The following is a 21885-nucleotide window of genomic DNA, read 5'->3' as shown; positions in this document are numbered from 1 at the left end:
GCTGGTGACAGCGCTAATAGCAAGATGGAAGTGAAGCTTTGGATAGAAATTCTATGTCTTGAAACTCCTTGGGACCTCTTCCATACCACCCCTACCCCTTTCCCTCTGGTTAAGGCTTGAGTATTAGCTGAGTGGTTAAGTTCTATCATCTGGGACTGCAGGACATAAGTTTAAAACCTTGAGTGAAATTACTTCACTTCTTTAGGCCTCACTATTCTGAAAGACTGGATAGGAGTGGTATTTATCCCAGACGGTAGCTGTGGATTTTGATGGAGATAATGTATGTAAAGGCTTCTGCAGTCACACTCTCCAGAGATGAAGCTCTTACTCCCTGTCTTCCAGATCCTCACTGGAATGCACCCTTTGCAAGACACCTCCTCCAGGCCAGCTGCTCCCTTCTTGAATTCCCATAGCACTTCACTGGTATTTATTTCTAGCACTTAACAGTTATGCGCCTGACATGATCGTTAAAATTTTACCTTCCCCTTTGAGACTCTGAGCACCTCTAGGCTAGGGAAGGGCTGGGTGCACCCCGTGTCCTCTATACTTGTGGGTGCCAAACCTAGATGAGGATCAACATCACTTGAGGAGCTTTGAAAAACAGATTGCTTTGGGAGGCCGAGGTGGGCGGATCATGAGGTCAGGAGATTGAGACCATCCTGGCTAACACGGTGAAACCCCGTCTCTACTAAAAATATTTTTAAAAATTAGCTGGGCGTGGTGGTGGGCGCCTGTAGTCCCAGCTACTCAGGAGGCTGTGGCAGGAGAGTGGCGTGAACCCGGGAGGCGGAGCTTGCAGTGAGCCGAGATTACGCCACTGCACTCCAGCCTGGGTGACAGAGCGAGACTCCGTCTCAAAAAAAAAAAAAAAAAGATTCCTGGGTTCCATCATTATGAGACAGGCTGGAGCCTAGGCACCTGGATTTTTCATGAATGCCACAGGTGTTTCTGCTGTGGGTGGGCCTCAGACCCCAGTTTTAGAATCAGTTCTATAAGGCAGTGGTTTCCAACCTTATCAAACCCAGCATCCCTTTTTATGTATTTTGTAACATCCTCTTCCTGAAATGGAAACTCACACATAGTAGAACTCACACACAATATTTAAAAAGAAATCAACATAAGACTCTAATTATAATATAAAGGAGAAACAACATGAAAATAATTTCTAATAAAGTAGTATGTATTTCAATATGGGGACAGTATATTGAAGACCTAATGAAATAGTTACATTTTTGCTTGTAAATTAGTTTGTATTTGAGAAATATTCAGCTGAATAGTTTCAGTTATATATTAGTACTCTTATATATAACCCTAGAAATAAGGGCAAAAAAGTCTTTTCTTGTATACCACTAAGAATATGACAACTGTAAATATAGACCAATACAGGTGTGTTATAGAGATGTCTCATTAATCATGGATGTCATTTCTGTAAGAGTCATCATTTTTAGAGATGGTGTGAAAAACTCTTGGCAAAGTTCTTTTTTTTTATTTTCCTTTTTTTTTTTTCCTGAGACCAAGTTTCACTCTTTTTACCCATGCTGGAGTACAGTGGCATGGTTTTGGCCCCCTGCAACCTCCACCTCCCGGGTTCAAGTGATTCTCCTGCCTCAGCTTCCCAAGTAGCTGGGTGCGCACCACCATGCCTAGCTAATTTTTTATTTTTACTAGAGACAGGGTTTCACCATGTTGGCCAGGCTGGTCTCAAACTCCTGACCTCAGGTTATTTGCCCTCCTTGGCGTCCCAAAGTGCTGGGATTACAGGCGTGAGCCACCGCACCTGGCTGGTAAAGTTCTGAACAAAATACGTTCATCCTTCCCTTGATTTATAGGTTAATCAAATTCCTAGATAATTCAGTGTATTTAAAACTAAATAATATATTTTTATGAAATGCATACTTAAGATCTAGACTTAGATGATTATATAAACTCTTTCCCCTTCTTTTATGAAAATCGTGTGGATTGTGGGCCAATCCATCATGAAAAGAAATTTTCTGGAGCACTGTGGGACTGTAGGACTGTGGTGTTCCTGCCCCTACCCCCCATATGTCAGCAGAGCCCTGCAGTCATTGTAACAACCAAAAGCCCCCGACCCGGCTCCAAAGTCTGTAGGAGCAGTGCTACCCCACTGAGAACCACTGCGGTGGACATAGAAAGTCCAACAGCCCTAAATGATCATCCGTACAGAGCCCTTGTGGCCCCCAGCTGGTTGCCCAGCCCCCCAACATGGTGCTCTATACATATTTGTTAAATAAGTAAATGAATGAACTACCAGACTTTGAATACTTGAAGTAAAGGGCATGGATCCCCCCTTCTAAAAGTTTATGAGTGTGTGTTGTGTGTGTGTGTGTGTGTGTGTGTGTGTGTGTTTTAAGGAGACTGGGTCAGCTGGGCACGGTGGCTCATGCTTGTAATCACAGCACTTTGGGAGGCCGAAGTGGGAGGATCTCTTGAGCCCAGGAGTTCAAGACCAGCCTGGGCAACATAGTGAGACCTCGTCTCAACAAAAAGTCCAAATATTAGTTGGGTGTATTGGCATGTGCCTGTAGTCTCAGCTACTTAGGAGGCTGAGGTGGGAAGACTGCTTGAGGCCGGGAGGTTGAGGCTGCAGTGAGCTGTGATTACACCACTGCCACTGCACTCCAGCCTGGGTGAGAGTGAGTGTCTGTCTCAAAAAAAAAAAAAAAAAAAAGACTCTCAATCTGTCACCCAGGCTGGAGTGTCATGGTACAATCACAGCTCACTGTAGCCTCAAAATTCAAAATGGTCAGGTTCAAGCGATCCTCCCAGCACAGCCTCCCAAGTAGCTGGGACTACAGGTGCACCCCACCACACCTGGCTAAGTTTTGTTTTTGTTTTTGTTTTCATAGAGATGGAGTTTCTCTATGTTGCCCTGTCTGATCCCGAACTCCTGGCCTCAAGCAATCCTCACACCTCAGCCTCCCAAAGTGCTAGAATTACAAGGTGTCAGCCACCATGCCAGGCTGAATGTGATTTTTTTTTTCTAAACCAGAATTGGCCTCTGTTCTTTGTCCCAAAATAGAAACCCTAAAGTACTTAAAACTGAAAAAGGGCTTTGGTGCAGGTTGGGTTCTCTAGAAGAAGATGCTAAGATGGAATTTGGGGTGTGAGATGCTCCTTAGGGACCAACATGTAGGAAGGGAAGGACGCAGGACTGGGCCGAGGGAGAAGTTGAAAAGACCTCAGCACACCCGGCAGGAAGCCCTGGAGTGAGTGTTTGCAGTCACCATGTGCGGCTTTGGGCCTTCATGGACCTTTGTATCCTTACCTCTCAGTTACAGGCAGGTTGTCATAGGAAGGGTGTGATCTCAGGTGAGGTGGCTCTCTGCAGCAGGGGCAGACCCTGAAGGAGCTGGCAGCCGGAGGCCATGTGCTGACCACACTCTGCACAGCTGGGCAGCAAGCCCTTATCTGAAGAGAGGTCATCTCGATCTGCCATAGGCTTTTGTAGAGACCCTCACGGTGCCTCAGAGCCACCCTGGGAGATGGGTGCAGTTATCATTCCCATTTTTTAGGTGAGGAAACTGAGGCTGAGAGAATTTTCTCTAACTTCCCTGATATAATTACCTAACTAGTTAATGTCTCAGTGAGAACAGGAACATGACTTCTAAATGCCAAGTCCCCTTAGTGATGTCCACATGGACTTGACAGTTCTCATTCATTCATTCAGTCATTTGGTTGGTTGGTGTGAAGTGACATGCTCTGTGCTGAAGTGGGGCAACTGAGCTACTCAAAAGCCTGTCTGATTCATATATATATATTTGTGTGGTTGGTTGAGTAGCTTACAGGTAGATTAACATGGTGAGGTGGAAACATCTGAATCCTTTTATTCACAGCTTTTATCACTTGATCAGCTTAAGGAATTAATTTTTAAAATCCTTGACATGCCTGAGAGCTGCTTGTTTTGTGATAAGATTTTCCTTATAGGTTGTTCCTAGCATAGACAAGGACATTTGATTTAGGGCCTTAGGCCTTCAATATATCACTTCCCAGGCTCCAGCCAACTGGTGTTTGTGGGTGAACCAGCCAGCTGGCAGCTGCCTCGGGAATCTGATATGTACTCCGGGAAGCCCAGGCCACGGGTGCTGGCCTGGCTCCTCGGCCCTGTGCCCTCTTCCTTTCTTTTTCCTGGGCAGCTTCAGGTTAGGCTGTCGGTAGCCTGTTGAAAAGGGGTTCGAACCATTTCTAGATCCCCCACTGGGAAGCACTATCTTTAATCAAAGGCAAAGCATTTTGGCTACTGTGTGTTAGAATAATTTTGACATTTTAGCACATCAAATGGAAATGACTGTTAGACTATAAGGCTGGTCACAGGCAAGTCCAGTGGAATTCTTAGAACTGTCAGCCTTCCTAACTCTGGAAGATGAAATAAGCATAACATAAACATCATTTTTAGTATAATACTTTAATATTTTTGAGAGCAGAATTCTTTTAAAATAACTTAAAAAAATTACGAAATATATGCTCACTGTAAAAATGAAATCTTTTGTCTCCTCCAATGCTGTCACGCCCCTGGGGTCCTCGGTGTTAACAGTTGCATGGTTTTCATCCCTCCTTTCTCTGTGCTTATTTGAACATAAATATATTTGACCATGTTTTTTTTCTTCCTTTTCAATAAACATGGCACTAAATATAGGTGTGTTATAAATTGCTTTATCCATAAAGCAATCTATTATTGACACTTCCCCCCAGGTTAATACATAGCTTCATAATATTCTGTGGTGTGGATGTATCATGATTTATTCAGTCATTTCCCCTGTGGGTGGACACTTGTTTCCAGTTTTTGTCATTAAAATAATGCTGCTCCTACATGCTCTGCAGAGTTGGGGATAGGGAGGTGAACAAAAGAGAGATGCTCCAGGTTTTCCAGAAGTTTATGTTGTAGTGGTGGGAGGTCATCTATAAATAGGTAAAGCAATAGATGAAATAGGAAATAGCAATTAGAGATAAGGGCTCTGAGAAAAATAAAGACACGCCATAGTAGAGGAAAGGCCTCTTTAAGGAGGTAAACTAAGCTGAGACCACGTGCTTGAGGAGACAGCCCTCTGGACACCCGTGTTGAGAGCATCCCAGGAGAGGGAGGGTAGATTCTAGTCCTAGCGGAGTCTGTCATAGAGCCTTCTGCAAAAGTTGTAGCAAGTCACTCCCCACCCAGCAGCTCTCGCAGAAGCCCTGTTTCTCCACATCCTCCTCAGCTTTCAGTTTCAATCATCTTTACATTTTTGCCAATCTGCTATGCGAAAATGGATATTTCCCAGACAGCTTTTTAATATGCTCATTGACCTTCTGCATCTTCCTTTTCTTTGAATTGTTGATTCATTTAATTTGCTGTTAAAAAAATTGGGTTAACTATCCTCTTCTGACCAGTTTGTAGGAGCTTGTTGTCTATCAGAAACTGTGGCTTCTTAAATGTCCTGACAAATTTATTCTCATCTTTCTTCAGTCTCTTTCACTCTGTGACTTCTTTCCTTCAGTCCCAGAGGATGCAGGCTTGGCGAATCCTGAGGAATTAGGAATCTCGGGCCTCGGCCTTTGAGCTTTTCGGTGGCACAAAAATACGTCTGAAATTAGAAAAAAAAGTTTTTAGTGGTTTCTTTGAATACTGAAAGAGAAAAGCAAAATCTAAGTTAATGTATATTTAATCAATCAAATACCTATAAGACCTAACTTGATGTCAACTAATCATTTATAAGTCAACTCAATATATAGTTATTTATAACCCAAATTGAAGTTAATTTATATTTAGTGTGGGAGGTGGGTGTCTTAGTTTGCTTTGGTGACTCTAACAGAATACCGTGGACTGGGTGGCCCATAAACAACAAGAATTTATTTCTCACAGTTCCGGAGGCTGCTGTCAAGGCACTGACCAGATTTGGTGTCTGGTGACGGTCCAATTCCTGGTTCATAGATGTCCGTCTTCCTGCTGCATCCTCACATGATGGAAGGGGTGAGGGAGGTCTCTGGGTCTATTTTGTAATGGCAGCAATCCCACTTTAAGGGCTCCACTTTCCAAACAAAACAAAACAAAATAAAACTAACTTTTTAGTCTTGGCTTACTCCATTGTATTAGTCCATTTTGGGCTACTAAAACAAAATATCATCAACTGGGTGACTTATAAACAATAGAAATAGGCCAGGCGCGTTGGCTCACGCCTGTAATCCCAGCACTTTGGGAGGCCAAGGTGGGCGGATCACAAGGTCAGGAGTTCAAGACCAGTCTGACCAACATGGTGAAACCCCATCTCTACTTAAAATACAAAAATTAGCTGGGCGTGGTGACACGTGCCTGTAGTTCCAGCTACTCAGGAGGCTGAGGCAGGAGAATTGCTTGAACCTGGGAGACGGAGGTTGCAGTGAGCCGAGATTGCGCCACGGCACTCCAGCCTGGGTGACAGAGTGAGACTCCATCTGAAAAAACAAAAACAAAATACCAAGCAAACAAATAAAACAATATACATTTATTTCTCCCAGTTCTAGGCATTCCAAGATTGGGGTGCCAGCCTGGTAAGGTTCTGATGAGGGTGCTCTTCTAGTTGTAGGCTGCAGACTTCTTGTTGTGATCTCGATCTCACATGATGGAAGGAGCTAGCCAGCTCTCTACAGTTTCTTTTATAAGGGTCGTAATCTCTAATTCCCTCCCAAAGACTCCAGCTTCTAATACTATCACTTTGGTGGTTATAATTTCAACATATGAATTTTGTTGGGGATAAACATTCAGGTGATAGCAGCCCTCTAAGAGAGTTTTAAAACCTCTCTTAGCTGGGTGTGGTGGCTCATACCTGTTATCCCAGCACTTTGGGAGGCCAAGGTAGGCAGATCGCTTGAGCCCAGGAGTTCATGACCAGCCTGGGCAACATGGTGGAACTCCATCTCTACAAAAAATTTAAAAAACGGTGGTATGCACCTGTAGTCCCAGCTACTAGGGAGGCTGAGGTGGAAGGATCACTTGAGCCCAGGAGGTTGAGGCTGCACTTCGGCCTGGGCAACAGAGTGAGACCCTATCTCAAAAACAAAGCCACCAACAAACAAAAGAAAACTGATTTGCAATGCATCAGTGGATTGTGAATTTAATGGGCTATGGCTACATTAAAAAATAGAACAGAGAATATAATTTTATATCACATTTAGTAAGATAATGTCAGTCTGTTCAGGATACTATAGCAAAATAGCTTAGACTGGGTAATTTATAAACAACAGAAATTTATTCCTCACAGTTCTGTAAGTTGGAAAGTTCAAGACCATGGCACCAGCAGATTCAGTGTCTGCTGAGGGCCTGCTCTCTGCATCACAGATGGTGCCTTCTTGCACAGTCCTCACATGGCGGAAGGAACAAGCTCCCTCAGGCCTCTTTTATAAGGGCACTAATCCCATTCTAAAGGTCCTACCTCTTAATGCTGTTGGGAATTAGGTGTTAACACATGGGTTTTGAGAGGCAGACACAAACATTCAGACTATAGCGGATAGATATTGTTCCATGAAGCTTTTGTTAAGGTTATGTTTTTGTGTGTGTCTAGACCAGCTGCATAATTTGTGGGATATAGGGCAACATGAAAATGCAAGACTCCTTGTTAAAAAATTTTTAAGAATTTCAAGATGGCAGTAGCAGAGCATTTAACCAAGAATGGGACCCTTCTCAGCACAAGGCCCTGGGCAGCTGCACAGGCTGCTCGCCCTTGGAGCCAGCCCTGGTGTGTGTATATATGTGTATGACCTGGGTTAAGATGGAAGATTATTTTCTAAAGCCACTGTAGTGATGTGTGCCAAGATCCACAGAGAGGATGGTTGTGGAAACTAGTGTGGGGTACCGGGAGCTTTCAGCCACTCCTGCTTGGTCTGCTCATCTGTACCTTGCCAGCCGGCTCTGCTCCCTCCATTCCTGCCTGCCAGTACCCACTTGCTGCCATATTGGCTCCTGGTTGGTTATGCCCAGCTCCAATGCCACAGCTTCCTCATCTCCAGCTCCCCCTTTCCCTGGCTTGCTTAGTGAGTCTGGAGACCCTTGGGCAATGGCTCAGACACTGCCTACAATTAAATGCTAAGGTTTCTTTTACCTTTGGCCCAGATGTCTCTCCTCTGGGTTTAGTCTGCTGTTTATTACTTCTTAGAAATTCCACCTGGATGTCCCTGAAGGGCTTCAGACTCATTTTCCACCTCACCTTTCCATCTCCCTCCAAAGCTGCTCTTACTCCTATATTCATCACTTTGCTTGGTGCCATGAATGTTTACTCAGTTGTCCACGCTGAAAACTGTGGGGATTATTCTTCATTCTTTTTTTCTTTCTTCTTCCCCACCTCCTCAGATCCCATGAGTTGCCAAGTCTTGTCGGTTTGGCCTCCTCTATAATTGCTTTAGAGTCTGTTCTCTGTCCTCCATGTCTGGCACAGAGTCTGACTCCTGAGCGGGATGTGCAAGGCCTTAACTCTGATCCTTACCTGCATTCTCATCGTCACCTCCCACCCCTGTCCCCCAACCCCTGCTCCAGCCACACATCTGTTCCCCCAGGTTCTCGGCTTCTTAACTGGGAGCAATAGCATCCCCCCCCCCACCCATCCTTAAGGACATTTGGAAATGTGGGAGGGGCATTACTTTAGTTGTTGTCATGATTGGGAGTTGCTGCCAGCAATGAGTGGGTGGGGTCTGAGACAGCAAATGGCCTGCAGTGTGTGGGACAATCTACCAGACATGAAAGTGTCCCACCCAGAATTGCAGGTAGCCACCCTGCTGAAAAACAGAACGTGCTGTTTCATGCCTCTGCCCTTTGCACCTCTCTTTATCTGAGATGTCTCTCCTCCATCTTCTCTGCCTGGGAAACTCCTACATGTTCTTTGAGTTCCAGCTGAAAAATGCCACCACTCTCTGAAGCCTCCTGTACCCATTTTGCACACTGAGGTTAATTGGTCCCAGAGTACTTGTACCTCCCATGGGCCACTTTGAGTATGTCTTTTCCTGGCTTTGTCCTCCCAGCACCTAGCATGGTTTGGCAGGTAGTAGGTGGGCAATAAACTAGAGAGTGGCATGACTTAAGGAAATGCCACCAAAAGCCCCTCAGCTCTGCAGTTCTTGGATTAGGCTTTACTTGTTATACTTCAATTCTGTCTTCTCCTTCTTCCCCTGCCCCCTCTTTTCCCTTCTCAATTGCAGTCTTTCTAACTCCAGCATGTGCTTCTTCATTACTACAGATTGGCTATCTTCCATAGTTACAGTCATCTGCGGTTCCTCGAGGCATCTAAGAATTGAAATAGATCTTGGCCATCTTTGCTCCCGAGGTGTGATTGCAGTAGTTACAGCTCCCGTTTCCAAGGCAACAGCCTTCTTGTTATGAGTAGAGAGCTTCTCTTAGTGGATCTCCATTAGGAGAGAGGAGCCTTACTGCTCCCATCTCCATATTCAAACTTTCCCTGCTTTATTGCTTATTTATAACAGGCCAGTTTACACTGAAACAGGGCAGAGTTAAAATATTACTCGGCTCTGGCGGTTTAAAAACTGTTTTGAAGCATACTATACATGTGGAAGAGAGCACATTTAATAAGTATATATCTTCATGAATACCCTCTATGAGTAGCACCCAGATTAAAAAACACACACATTACCAGCACCCCAAAGCTTAACAGCTTTTCATGGAAATGTTGGATTTTTTTTGAATATGCATTTCTTATTATATCTGAGTCATATTTTTTCCCCAAAACAGCTGTAATCTAAGGTTCCACAAGATACATCCTGCTTTAAGAACGCTGAGCAATCGACACACAGATTAGATAGGTAACTTTAGATCATTACTATTTAAAAAAACATTTAAAAACATGATTTCCCCAGTGTTAGGGAGGCATCCTGGGGATGAGAGCCTCCAGTCTGGTGGATTCCCAGTTCTGTGGAGTGAAGGCAGGGCATAAGAGGAAGGTCTCCGTCCAGGCTGATTCCTCAAGCCCATGAAAAGCAGATGCATGCAGACATATGCACCCCCTCCTTATCCCATTCACCCCATTCTTCCATTTTAAAAAAGTCACTTGAGTATCAGCTGGTGTAAGTGGAATCAGCTTCTGAAGTCAGATCATTCCAGAGTGAATCCCATCTCTGTCATCCATGTCATGCGACTACAATTCCTTTCCTCTCTGGGTTTTAATTTCCTCATCTATAAAATGGGAACAGTATACTTCTCTTGCAGACTTAAAGTGAGGAAGAAAGGAGATAACAAATGTGAAAAATGCCAGCGTTGTGCTTGGTTCACAGAAAGTCACAAAAAATGGCAGTTTCTCTCTTTTCTTACCCAAAGTTGGAAATTGTCAGAGCCTTCGTCACATTGTTCCTGAATAACTTGTCATTTCTTTGCCTCCTATGTCCCCTGCCCCAGTGCATCTCAGATGCTTCTTTCTCCAGATTTATCTTCCTGAATCACTCTTTGTACCTTTGCTATTAAAAAGACTGAGAAGATTTTCACGGCACGTGTGCTGAAGCTAGGCATAGAAGGGCTTCATAGAGCAGCTCCACAGCTTCTGGGGTATCCCACACCTTATTCTTCCTGTTGTGATGCCCTTGGGTCGTGGTGAAGGGGGTAGTTGGCCACCCTGTGCCCTTCTTTTCCTATCGTAAAACCTGTGCTGGGTTCCTCAGCCTTGCCACAATCTAAGACATTTGGCTCCTTCCTGGAGATACCATCTGGATCCAAGGATTTAAGGAGCTCCATCCTGACCCTTGGACTCTGTGTCAAGTCAGGTCTGGCCTTGCCTTTGTGTTCCTTTTTGGGAGACTGGGCTTCGGCTTTGTTCCCAAGTTGTGATTTCTACCTTGCCCCCGATTCTGGTGACTTTCTCAGTTCCAGCCTTGGTGTCTTACCCCGACCCCAGCTCCTCTGGAATGGCTTCTTCCTTTGGACACTCAGCACCGAGAGTCAGTCTTCCCTCCACTCCTGGTGCTTTATCTTGGACACCCCTACTGTAGCCCTGAACCAGCTGCTTACTTAGATAGCCACCATTATCTGGGGCCATTGTTTTCAGATACCCTGTCTCATGGAGCAAGTGCCTCTTAGTAACACAGCATGTCATTTCAGCATGAATTGATTGTGTGCACTTATTTGGAACTTAGCTATCTAACCTTTTATCTATATAGAACATGGTGGAGAATCAAGAAACATTAAAAAGTGGAGCCAAAACATAGATGTGAAAAAGTCTAGGGATCATATTTTTTACTCTTAGGAGAAGGCCTTAGGCCCTCAGAGGCAGGTATTCTTACTTTAGACACATGGCTAATTGGCTTTTAAGTGCACAATAAATTAGCAACAGCCAATTATTCACAATAGGGAGAAATGACAACCTATTAGAAAGGTGGGGGAGGATGGGAAAAATGATAAATGCATAAAGGAGGTGAAAAATTGCATTAAAGATTCGGGAGTGATGTTAGCATTTTAAAAGACGCTGAGAGCATCCTTGAAATACAGAATGTTCACGATGGCGACCCTTAGTCATCTACAAAATGTCCTTATAATTTTCTCAAGATGATAAGGAAGAATGCTACTATACATTCTAAGATGTCTACCTAAAATAGCTAAAAGAAAAAGATTTCCATGTTTATTCAGGCTAAACCTTTATTCATTCATTCATCTAATATTTAATGAATGCCTTGATATGGCATTGTTCTAGGTGCTGAGAATATGTTACAGAGCAAAACAGACAAAATCCCTGTCCTCTTGGATATTAATCTAGAAGACTGGGCTTTTCAGAGAAAGTAATTCTTCATGACCTGAGAGGGTCAAGCTTTTTGCCTTTGTTATTTTTAATAGACTGTATAGGACATTTTTCTATATTGTGAATAGAAGATTAAGTGGAAGAGATTATTTCTCAGATGTCAAAACTGACGTCTATGAATGTCATAAAACACATTGAAAGTCTCTGAGGTGCTTGACTTACTTAGAGTATTTCATTTTTCATCACAACAGGAAGTAGGAAGTGCGGTTTGTTTTTTGCTCTTGGGGAAATGGCAGAATAGAAAGGTGCAATGACTTGCCTGAGGTTATACAGAGTTTAGTGACACTCTTGCACTACTAGATGATTTCCCATTTCCAGGGTCAAGTCTCTTGATTAGGGACTGTCATTCAGTTCATGTAAGGAAAAAGGGAGGAAAATGCCGAAATCTTAAATATAAAAGGGAAAAAGGGAGTGATTTAATGTTTGTGTAATTAGTCCTAAAATGAATTCCTCATCTGTGGTTTTCTGGGTCAGACAGCAGACTTAAGATCTGTTTGTATATTAGTGGCTTAACTGGCTCTCTTAAGGATGTAATTTCAACTGTAATTTTCCATCTTTTCCCCCTTTCCTCTGGCATCCTTATAGAAAGTTCTTAGCTGTTATTTGAGGCTTTCTAAAAATTATCAAAATGAAGTAGCTACTGAGCTTTTATTTTGGTCCTTAATCAGAAAGGACTGAAAATGATGGTTCTTGGTGGAGAATTCTTTAGATAGTCTTCACCTCCAGTTGAACCCCTGAAAGACTATGAGTTCCAGCCTGGCCAGGTGGCTACCACTCCTCCAATAGGTTCTACTTGCATGAGCAATCATTTTCCCATGAAAGCACAATGCTTCCATGTACAGCTTTCCTTTTACCTGGTATTCAGTTTGTGACGTTCTGCTTGGAGAGTGAGCATTTGATTTATTATTTTGTCTGAAGGTCATTTTTATATAGGGCTATGTCATATGCTTTACATTTTAGCCCTTGGAGGATGTGACAAAATGCTTTTATGACTCGATTTCAGTTTGTGAAAACATAGGTTTTTCAGATTAGAACTCTTATGTTATAGTGCTAATAAAGCCAAAGGGTTGAAATATTATTAAAAACATTCCTTTTTGTCTTTCTTTTTAATATCATGGAATTATGTGCTTTTTCAAGTGTTAAAGGAAAGTGATACCCATTGGTTTGCAGTATTTTCATGGTAACATTTAATATGCTTTGTTCATAAATGGTCTCAATTATAATACTCTCTGCATACGAGAAACCCTACACTTAGGAGATAGAGAATCATGAAACAAAATGCTCTGTCATTTTTATTAGACAAGGCAGAGACAGTAAAGAAAATAAAGAAGTCCTCCCAAAGACTTCATTTTTAAAAAGCTGTTACTGGCTGGGCGTGGTGGCCCATGCCTGTAATCCCAGCACTTTGGGAGGCTGAGACAGGCAGATCACTTGAGGTCAGGAATTCAAGACTAGCCTGGCCAACATGGTGAAACCTTGTCTCTACTAAAAATACAAACAATTAGCTGGTATTGTGGGTGTACACCTATAGTCCCAGCTATTCGGGAGGCCGAGGCAGGAGAATCACTTGAACCCAGGAGGCAGAGGTTGCAGTGAGCTGAGATCATGCCACTGCACTTCAGCCTGGGCAACAGAGTGAGACTCTGTCTCCCCACCCCCTCCCCACCAAAAAAAAAAAAAAAAAAAAAAAGCTGTTACTTAAGGAAGTACATTAGCATTTCTCTGTCTAAAGTAAGAAAAAGCTACCTGGCATGTGGAATGGGCTCATGATGTCTTTGCACTTATTTGAATTTTTGGCTAGAGTGGGATTAGGAGTTGATGTTGGACAGAATATTTCTATGAGGACTGAATTCTGTGGGAGGTTCACTGGGTTTTCTCAGTGTGCCCAAGGTGCTGCTGACTCTTTTACTGTCCTTGTCACTGAGCCAACTATCGTTTTCATTTTGTAAGTGGCAATGACCATTAAACAATTGAGAATGTTTATTGTCTTTTCAAAGAAAACCATATAATTTTTAAAGAGCCTATGAAAGCTGACATGGTAACTTTGACCTAAGTATTTTGTCCATTTTGTTTGGGATATGGAGTCAAGCCTTTTGATTTCTTGAACTTGGGAAATGTTATTTTCTAATCACCCTCGGGGGTCTGGAAAAGGTTAAGGAAAGGTTCCCATATTATAAATGATGTGAAGGATTCTAGTCGTCTCTGACTAGAGACAGAGATGAGGAAGACAAGACAAGCCCTTTACTGAATGGGTGCTAGAACCGAAGACTTTCTCCTTCTGTGAGGATGCCCTGAGGGAAAGGGAGGAAAGCCAGTCCTTGTTATGAATTATTTATTGTAGCTCTGACTTCAAGGATTGTGAAAAATGATACTAAAAACTCAAAAAGGTTGATGCTATCATCAAACCCTGACAGTGCACTCTGAAAACATGCTGGGAAATTCCCTTCAAGAAATCCAGGGTGCTTTCTGCTTAAGGAATGGCTATCAAAACAAAAGATAGCGGTTGAATTCAAAGTGCTTCAAGAGAGGTATTAGTCGGGATGCTTATTTGGTCAAAATAAGAACACAGAAGTTTATTTTACTCTCATCTATAATGGTCTGAGCATAAACAAACCAAGACTGAGAAGATAACTCCATGATGTTAGGGAGAAAGTTTTCTTTTATTACTATGCCATCTCTACCACATAGCTTCTTTCTTTCAGCTAAGATAGTTGCTCCACTTTCTATCACCATGGGAAAAGGAAGTAGGAAAGAGGAGGGCGGCCTTCTTTCTTTTCTTTTTCCTTTTTTTTTTCTTTTTAAAATAAGAAACATGATCTTACTATGTTGCCCAGGCTGGTCTCAAGCTCCTGGGCTCAAGTGATCCTCCTGCCTCAACCTCAGGCATAGCTGGGACTACAGATGCACACCACTGCACTGGGCTTCCAACCTCCTTTCCTTCTAAGAGCATGACCTGGAAGTTGAAAACATCTTATTCCATTAGCCAGAATCAATCACATAATTACTTTTCTACAAGGGAGGCTGGGAAATGTAATCTTTAGGGAAGCAGCCATGTGCCCAGCTAAGGCTTCTGTTACTATAGAGGAAAGAGAAGATGGATACTGGGGAGACAGCTAGGAGCCTCTGCTACACTGGAATAGTGACATTTGCCTTTCAGTGTTCCTGTACTGCTGTGGCTTTTAGGCAAATTCAAACTTGACATAACACCTTTTTTTTTTTTTTTTTCTTTTTCTTATTAATACGATCTTTGTCTTTCCTCTCTCAAACCCTGAGCCAACGATGTTCACCAGGCCACCTGGGGAGGTATAAGAAAAGAAACATACAGAGCTGATGAGACATGGGAAAAAGAACTATGGGAGGTGGAGACGGCTGCTTCACATGGCGAAGAGGATGAGAAAGGCCACCATCAGGCAAAAGAGCCCCATGGCTTCCTAGGGGGTAAAGCCTAGAATGGCGTAGGAAAAGAGCTGCTGCTTCAGAGAAGGTTGCCAGGCATAACCAATGATGAGGCTCCCAAACACAGTCCCAATCCCAGCCCCAGAGCCTGCCACCCCAACTGTGGCAGCCCCAGCCCCAATGAACTTGGCTGTTGTGTCAATGTCCCTTGAAATGGCACTGGTTTGGAAGCTGCGGCCAGGGAGGAGTGAGGTAAGGGGACGTGAGACTGCCAAGCTGCTAGGTTCTCACCTGTCAGTGTCTCTGGTCGTTTCAGCACCACTGTAGGTAGCGGATGGCTTAGCAGCTGTGAGGCGCTCTTGACCAAGGAGGGAGTGGAGATGAACTTGGAGCAGGTGTACATTTTCAGGGGGTAGGGAGCTGTGGCAGGAGAGCTGCGCCCAGTGCAGGGAAGACACAACACCTTTTAAAGAGATATTATTATTCACAGACAGCATCAGACCATATCATGCAATATTTATATCTTGCTTAATGTATTGTTTAGATATCCATGTTAGGAAAGTAAATTTTGAATGTTTTGTTAATCTAAAGTTTTTTTTTTTTTTGAAAAAGAGTCTCACTGTGTTTTCCAGGCTGGAGTGCAGTGGCGTGATCTCAGCTCACTGCAACCTCCACCTCCTGGGTTAAAGTGATTCTCCTGTCTTAGCCTCCCAAGTAACTGGAATTACAGGTGTGCTCTACCATGCCCAGCTAATTTTTTGTAATTTTATTAGAGACGGGGTTTCACCATCTCTTGCCCAGATTGGTCTTGAACTCCTGGCCTCAAGTGATCCACCCGCCTCGGTCTCCCAAACTGCTGGGATTACAGGCGTGAGCCACCATGCCTGGCCTGTCAATCTTAACTTAAAAGCAACTGTAGTTTCTTCAAACATTCTCCTGTGGAAAGAATGCAGTCATTTTGGTAGGTTGAAATGTTTACGTGGAATTTCCATCAGCACAAATCCTTATGCCTTAAAATGAGAAAAGGCTTCAGAAAGGGCACCCACTAGTGGGTAGGTCAAAATTGTTCATTCTGGATGGGAATTTGATTCTGGAGTTGTCAGTGGTCAACAAATAGAGTTTACTTCATGATGTTGACTCTAGGAATGGAGCCAAAACACTACAACCTCATTTATAACTTCCCTACCTCTGTGGGGAATCATATTAATAAGTAATTTTAGGGTCTGGGTTCTCAGATAATTTTATTAAAATAAAAAAATGTCTCCTGTTTCTCTACAAGAAGATACTGCCAGAAAGCTGTGCCATTTATTCTTTCTGGCTACTTCCTGTCTGGATTTTGTTTATTGCTCTCTGCCCAGAGTGCTCTATCAGAGGGAACTACCGTATGGCTAGGAAGATTTGTTTGTATAACAGTGTGCGAATATTTTGTCCTGGCTGGTAGGAAGTAAGCTGTTTCTGATAGATTCTTGTTGTAAAGCCTAGCACATATCATATGTTATAGATTTTTAGTTGTGATTTCTAGTTGCATGTGAATTTGCATTTTGCCCTCGGTTTTTCTCTTATCCCATCACACAGAAGAGATGATTTCGAGGTGTGAGTTTTTTTCAGATCCTGTCTTCTTCATAAGGACGAACTAGACTTGCAGCCTGTCCCTTCTGGCCGTCACTGGAGTTAGCAGGCCCTGTCTCTTGTTTGATTTGAGGCAAACGTTCTTGTCTTAGCAGTATAACGTCTCAAGTGTGGTTCTGATTTTTTGTTTAGCAACGAAAAGTCTCAGATTCTCTAGGGTCCCTTGTTATCACTCCTCCTTAAACACTTTTCAGAAGGCTCGGCAGTAATAACAGCTACTATGGAAGAAGACAGGGTGTGTACAGTCATCCAGGCTTTATCTTTGGCATACAGAGTTATGTTTTTAGAAAAGAAAACAATTAGAAAAGAAACTTTTTTTTAAAAGAAAAGATTGTCTATATTTTTTCCTTCTTTTTTTTGGTTGGCAAAAAAGCATTTGATGAGCTTCCCTTTAAAAAACTGTTTGGTTCGGGTCTCTGTTTCTAGGAAAAGTAGTCTTACCGTTTTTCAGGTGAGGCCACCGATGAGTGATTTTGCTTAAGGTCATATAACATAGTATGGCCTATGTTCTTCACTGGACCACATTCTTTTCCTTCTTTCTTTCTTTTTTTTTTCACCCTCAAATTACATGCACACTCATGGGAATCCCACACAAACGTGAAACTCCTGGACCACATTCTTTTCAGTGAGTTATAGCAAGTGACTCTATTTATAGATGACCAAAAGGTGGTTGTATGCCCCAGGAGATACATTAGCATTTTAGATAAAGTAAGAGCCTAGAGAAGGCAGACTCCCTCTATGGCAAGTCCTTCCTGCTGGGGCCTGGTCTTATTCATCATGGTGTCTCTAGTGCCAAGCTCAGCGCACCTGGCACATTGGAGTCTGCGGCATATGCTTGTTGGCTGTTGAATTAGTGACTATGACACTGTTGTGTTGGAGGATGACAGTTTAACAAAAAAGAGAAAAGATTTGAAAGTGAAATTTTCTCAGGCAGCCTAAGGAGGGTTGGATCAGCTTAGATGCAGAAGGGAAAGAGATTATCTGCAGGAGTCTGGGAAATCATGGTGGGTTAGACAGGAGGAACCAAGATCCAGGGAATTTAACAAGGACCTGTCTCAAAATTGGATTTTTAACTCCCATATCTTCCAAGTACCTTCTTTTTTGTTTCTTAGGTTTATGAAGTTATTTTTAAAGTTGAATCTGTTGCTGTGTTGTGTTCTTAGTGTGTAGCTCTGGGAGGGGGACACAGTTGTGTATATGTGAGCAGGAGCTGCTCAGGGGAGGCCTCTGGTAGGAGCTGCAATGCTGGACTCAATGGCCCAAACTTGCATCCCTGGACCCAGAGTCCTGGGACCATCCTGCGTTTCATGTTTACTCACCCAGTTCATTAATGTTCCTGGAAATAAAAACTTACGTTATTGCCTTTGTAGAAGGACTGTGCTTAAGACTGCTGTATCTAGTCTTTACGAGCCTAGAAGGAAACTTTTGGCAATATCTTTCTGTCTAGGCTGCAACGTTTGGTAGTTGGTTGAGACCTGAATAATGGGAACACTGGCTTCTTAGTTTTAGTGTGTTGGAAGTGCTTCAGAACTCCCAAAGCACTTCATGAATATCTACTCAGAGCAAGCATTACATTTCTATCCTACAGAAAGAGATACTGAAACAAAACAAGAAGATATATTTTGAAACACCATTTAGAAGAAAATGAAGCAATCACTAATCATCAGGGAAATGCCAGTCAAAACCATTACAAATGAGATACCACTTCATACTCATCAGGGGGACTATCCAAAAACCAGAAACAGCAAGTGTTGGTGAGGATGTGCAGAAATTGAAGACCTTGTGCTTTGCTGTTGGGAATGGAAAATGGTGCAGCCGCCATGAAAACCTGTATGGTGGTTTCTCAAAAAGTTATATGTAGAATTACCATTTGATCTAGCAATCCTGCTTCTGGATATATATCCAAAAGAATTGAAAGCAGAGAGGTGAACAGATATTAGTACATTCATGTTCATAGCAGCATTATCCAAAATAACCAAAAGATGGAAACAACTCAAATGTCTGATGACAGATGAATTGATAAACAAAATGTGACAGATGAATTGATAAACAAAACAAAATATATAAATATAAATATTATTCAGCCTTAAAAAAGAAGGAAATTCTGGCCAAGTACAGAATTCCCAAAGTAATCTTAGCACTTTGGGAGGCCAAGGTGGGTGGATCACTTGAGGTCAGGAGTTTGAGACCAGCCTGGCCAACATGGTGAAACCCGTCTCTACTAAAAATACAAAAAAAAAAAAAAAAAAAAATTAGCCAAGTGTGGTGGCACATGCCTGTAATCACAGCTACTTGGGAGGCTGAGGCAGGAGAATTGCTTGAACCTGGGGCAGTGGTTGCAGGGAGCCAAGATTGCACCACTGTACTCTAGCCTGGGTGACAGGGCAAGACTCCATCTCAAAAATAAATAAGTGAATAAATAATAAATACAAATAAAAATGAAGGAAATTCTGACACATGCTACAACATAGCTGAACTTGAAGATATTATGCTAAGTGAAATAAGCCAGATGCAAGAACAACTATTGTATGATTTTCATTTATATAAGGTACGTAGAGTAGTAAAATTCAGAGAGACAGAAAGTAGAATAGTGGTTACCAGGGATAAGGGGAGCAGGCAATGGCAATTTAATGTTTAATTGGCACTGAGTTTCAGTATGGGATGGGGAAAAGTTTCTGGAGATGAATGATGGTAATGGTTGTATAATAATGTGAATGTACTTAATCCCAGTGAACTGTACGCTTAAAGATGGTTAAAATGGTAAATTAAAGAAATTTAATTTTTGTGGGTACACAGTAGGTGTATATTTTTGTGGAGTACATGAAATGTTTTGATGCATGCATGCAATGTGAAATAAGTACATCATGGAGAATGGGGTATCCATCCCCTCAAGCATTTATCCTTTGTGTTACAAACAATCCAATTATACTCTTTTAGTTATAAAATGGTAAATTTTATGTATCCTTTACACAATAAAAAATATGTGCAAAAATATTGAATTGTTTTAAGATATTAAGTAAAAGAAAAAGGAATTGAAGAAAGTCATGATTGTTTTTTTCCCAAAGTTTTATAATAATCACTAAAAAGCTGACTGTTACTGTCTGTTGATTCTTTTAATCAAGTAAAAAAAAAAAAACTTCTGTTTTTCTGTGTGCTTTTAATTTGTTTTTTTAAAAAAAACCTCTTAAAAACTATTGTCATACCAAACAGAACTGGTAAATATTTAGCTTTCCCAGGTGGGTGTACATGGTACTCACATTTGTCCAGCTGACGTCCTTTGCAAAATGATCTGAAAGAGATCTTATCACCTTGACTATAAAGAAATCCCACACAGTGATAGCTGCCACCTCCAAGAGAGTCCTGGAATCTGCTTAAGCTCAGGCAACTGAAATGTTAAACACTAAACCTATGCAAGGAGAGCTCTTGCTTCTTGGGGACTGGATTGGTGTTTTCACCTATTCTTCCATTGTTTTTGAAGATGAGCTGCTTTTAGAGGTTTGGAGACATCAACTGACTTCTCTCTTTTCTGTACCTCCTGAGGCAACCAAAGCATGAATACAGTTTTTTCTCCTTCCTCTCTCTTTATATACTTGGTCTTTGATCTGTGATCTATGAGAAGGCTGAAGCCCCCTTACAGGACAGTTTACGATTTACTGGGAGTACATGGAAGTCCTGGACTAGGGTGATGTGGCTGCCTCAAATTGCATAGGAGTGATTAGCTTAGGATACGAGCTTCTCGACTTGTTTATACACAGGGCCTTACATCCTCCTCTTTTTTTGTGCCGTTTTCTGAAACACCAAGGCCTTTGTTTTAAATCTATTCTAAGGGGGATTAATGTATTTGTATATACGTGAAACCTTCTTGGGAAAGAATCTTAGAAGTGTATTTTTTAAAAACTTGAGCCTGAAAAGTAGATGTTTAACTTCAGGTTCATGACATATATATATTTTTTTTCCTGTACATCTGTCTCAATTTGATTTATTTCCTGGTATAATGACAAATGCACTTTGGTTTTGTTACTTTGATGTGGATAACTTGTGTTCAAGTTGTCTTTTGTCTCTGCTGTGCTTACGTTTACTTTTTATAAAGCTGTTGGTATATGGAGAACATCTAAATGTTGGAGCATTAAAGTTGAAAGGTCTTTCAAAGACACATAGTCAGAAACACATCATAGAACAGCAGGAATCTTTTGTACTCATGCTCCTGACAGTTAGGGATCTAGTCTTAACTGTTGTCAAGTTTAGACACCTAGTGATTTAGAAACGAGCCTGCTCCACTGTTGGACAGTCACTAGAAACTAGTTCATTCTCTGAAATCTTTCCCTTTTTAATTCCTTAGGTCTTAGTGTTCTGCCATCTAGAGCATTAAATGAAAATGGTATAATCCAATGATACTTTATCTAAGCTTTGAAAACAGACTCAAATTACAGATCATTCACGCATTTTCTCACAAACCACATATACAAAAGACAGCCCCCGTTAAGAAAGTATAAATTCAGAGTATCTTAAGAATCCCCTCCAAACAATTTTCTAAAGTTAGGCCAGATAGATTAAGATTCCTTATTCTTAAACTGCACCCAGGCATTACGCTTTTCAAAGGCCCCTGCAATGTACAGCACAGATGCATGATTAAACATTTCTTTATTTGGTGAACGTCTTACATGAAGCGCAGGGTCCTTCCTGCTCTGGCTTTCATTATCTGACTCCAGGAGCGTCGTTGCCTTTGTCAGGGCTCCAGCCCTACTGGCTCTGGCTGGCTTTTCCTGGCCGTTGTGTAGCTGCCTTCGATGGGGCAGCCTGGCTGGGGAAACCCAGGAGGTCGCCTCTTACCACACGGTCGGGGGTGGCAACAGCAAAGCATGTAACAGCCTGGAAAAAAGGAAGTTCACCGGCAGGGTTGTAGTTCTTCTTTTTGTTTTGGGCCCGTAACTTACAATTTAGATTCTCAATTCCAAAACTATGACATTTAATGCAAGGCATGTTACGTTTATTCCTTCTTGCTAGAAAAGAAGGGATACCTAGCTTATATCCAAATAGGAGCTTGCATGGTTGTTAATTTGGTTTTTTTTTTCAGAGTTGGGGTATGCCCACAGCAAGTGATTTA

At 42.1% G+C, this 21885-nt stretch overlaps 1 protein-coding gene and 1 pseudogene across 18 annotated transcripts in view; one reads left to right on the top strand and one right to left on the bottom strand.

The window, feature by feature from the left end:
- The window catches only part of ANKRD44 (ankyrin repeat domain 44), a 321410-nt gene that overhangs the window by 33381 nt on the left and 266144 nt on the right, over positions 1 to 21885 (top strand). The gene's annotated exons all lie outside the window — the stretch shown is intronic.
- On the bottom strand, positions 15019 to 15555 carry LOC102140517 (ATP synthase F(0) complex subunit C2, mitochondrial pseudogene; annotated as a pseudogene).

Source organism: Macaca fascicularis, chromosome 12, assembly GCF_037993035.2.
Source record: "Macaca fascicularis isolate 582-1 chromosome 12, T2T-MFA8v1.1".
Lineage (NCBI taxonomy): Eukaryota > Metazoa > Chordata > Mammalia > Primates > Cercopithecidae > Macaca > Macaca fascicularis.
Note: the sequence above shows the minus strand (reverse complement) of the source record. Positions and strands in the feature narration are given on the sequence as shown.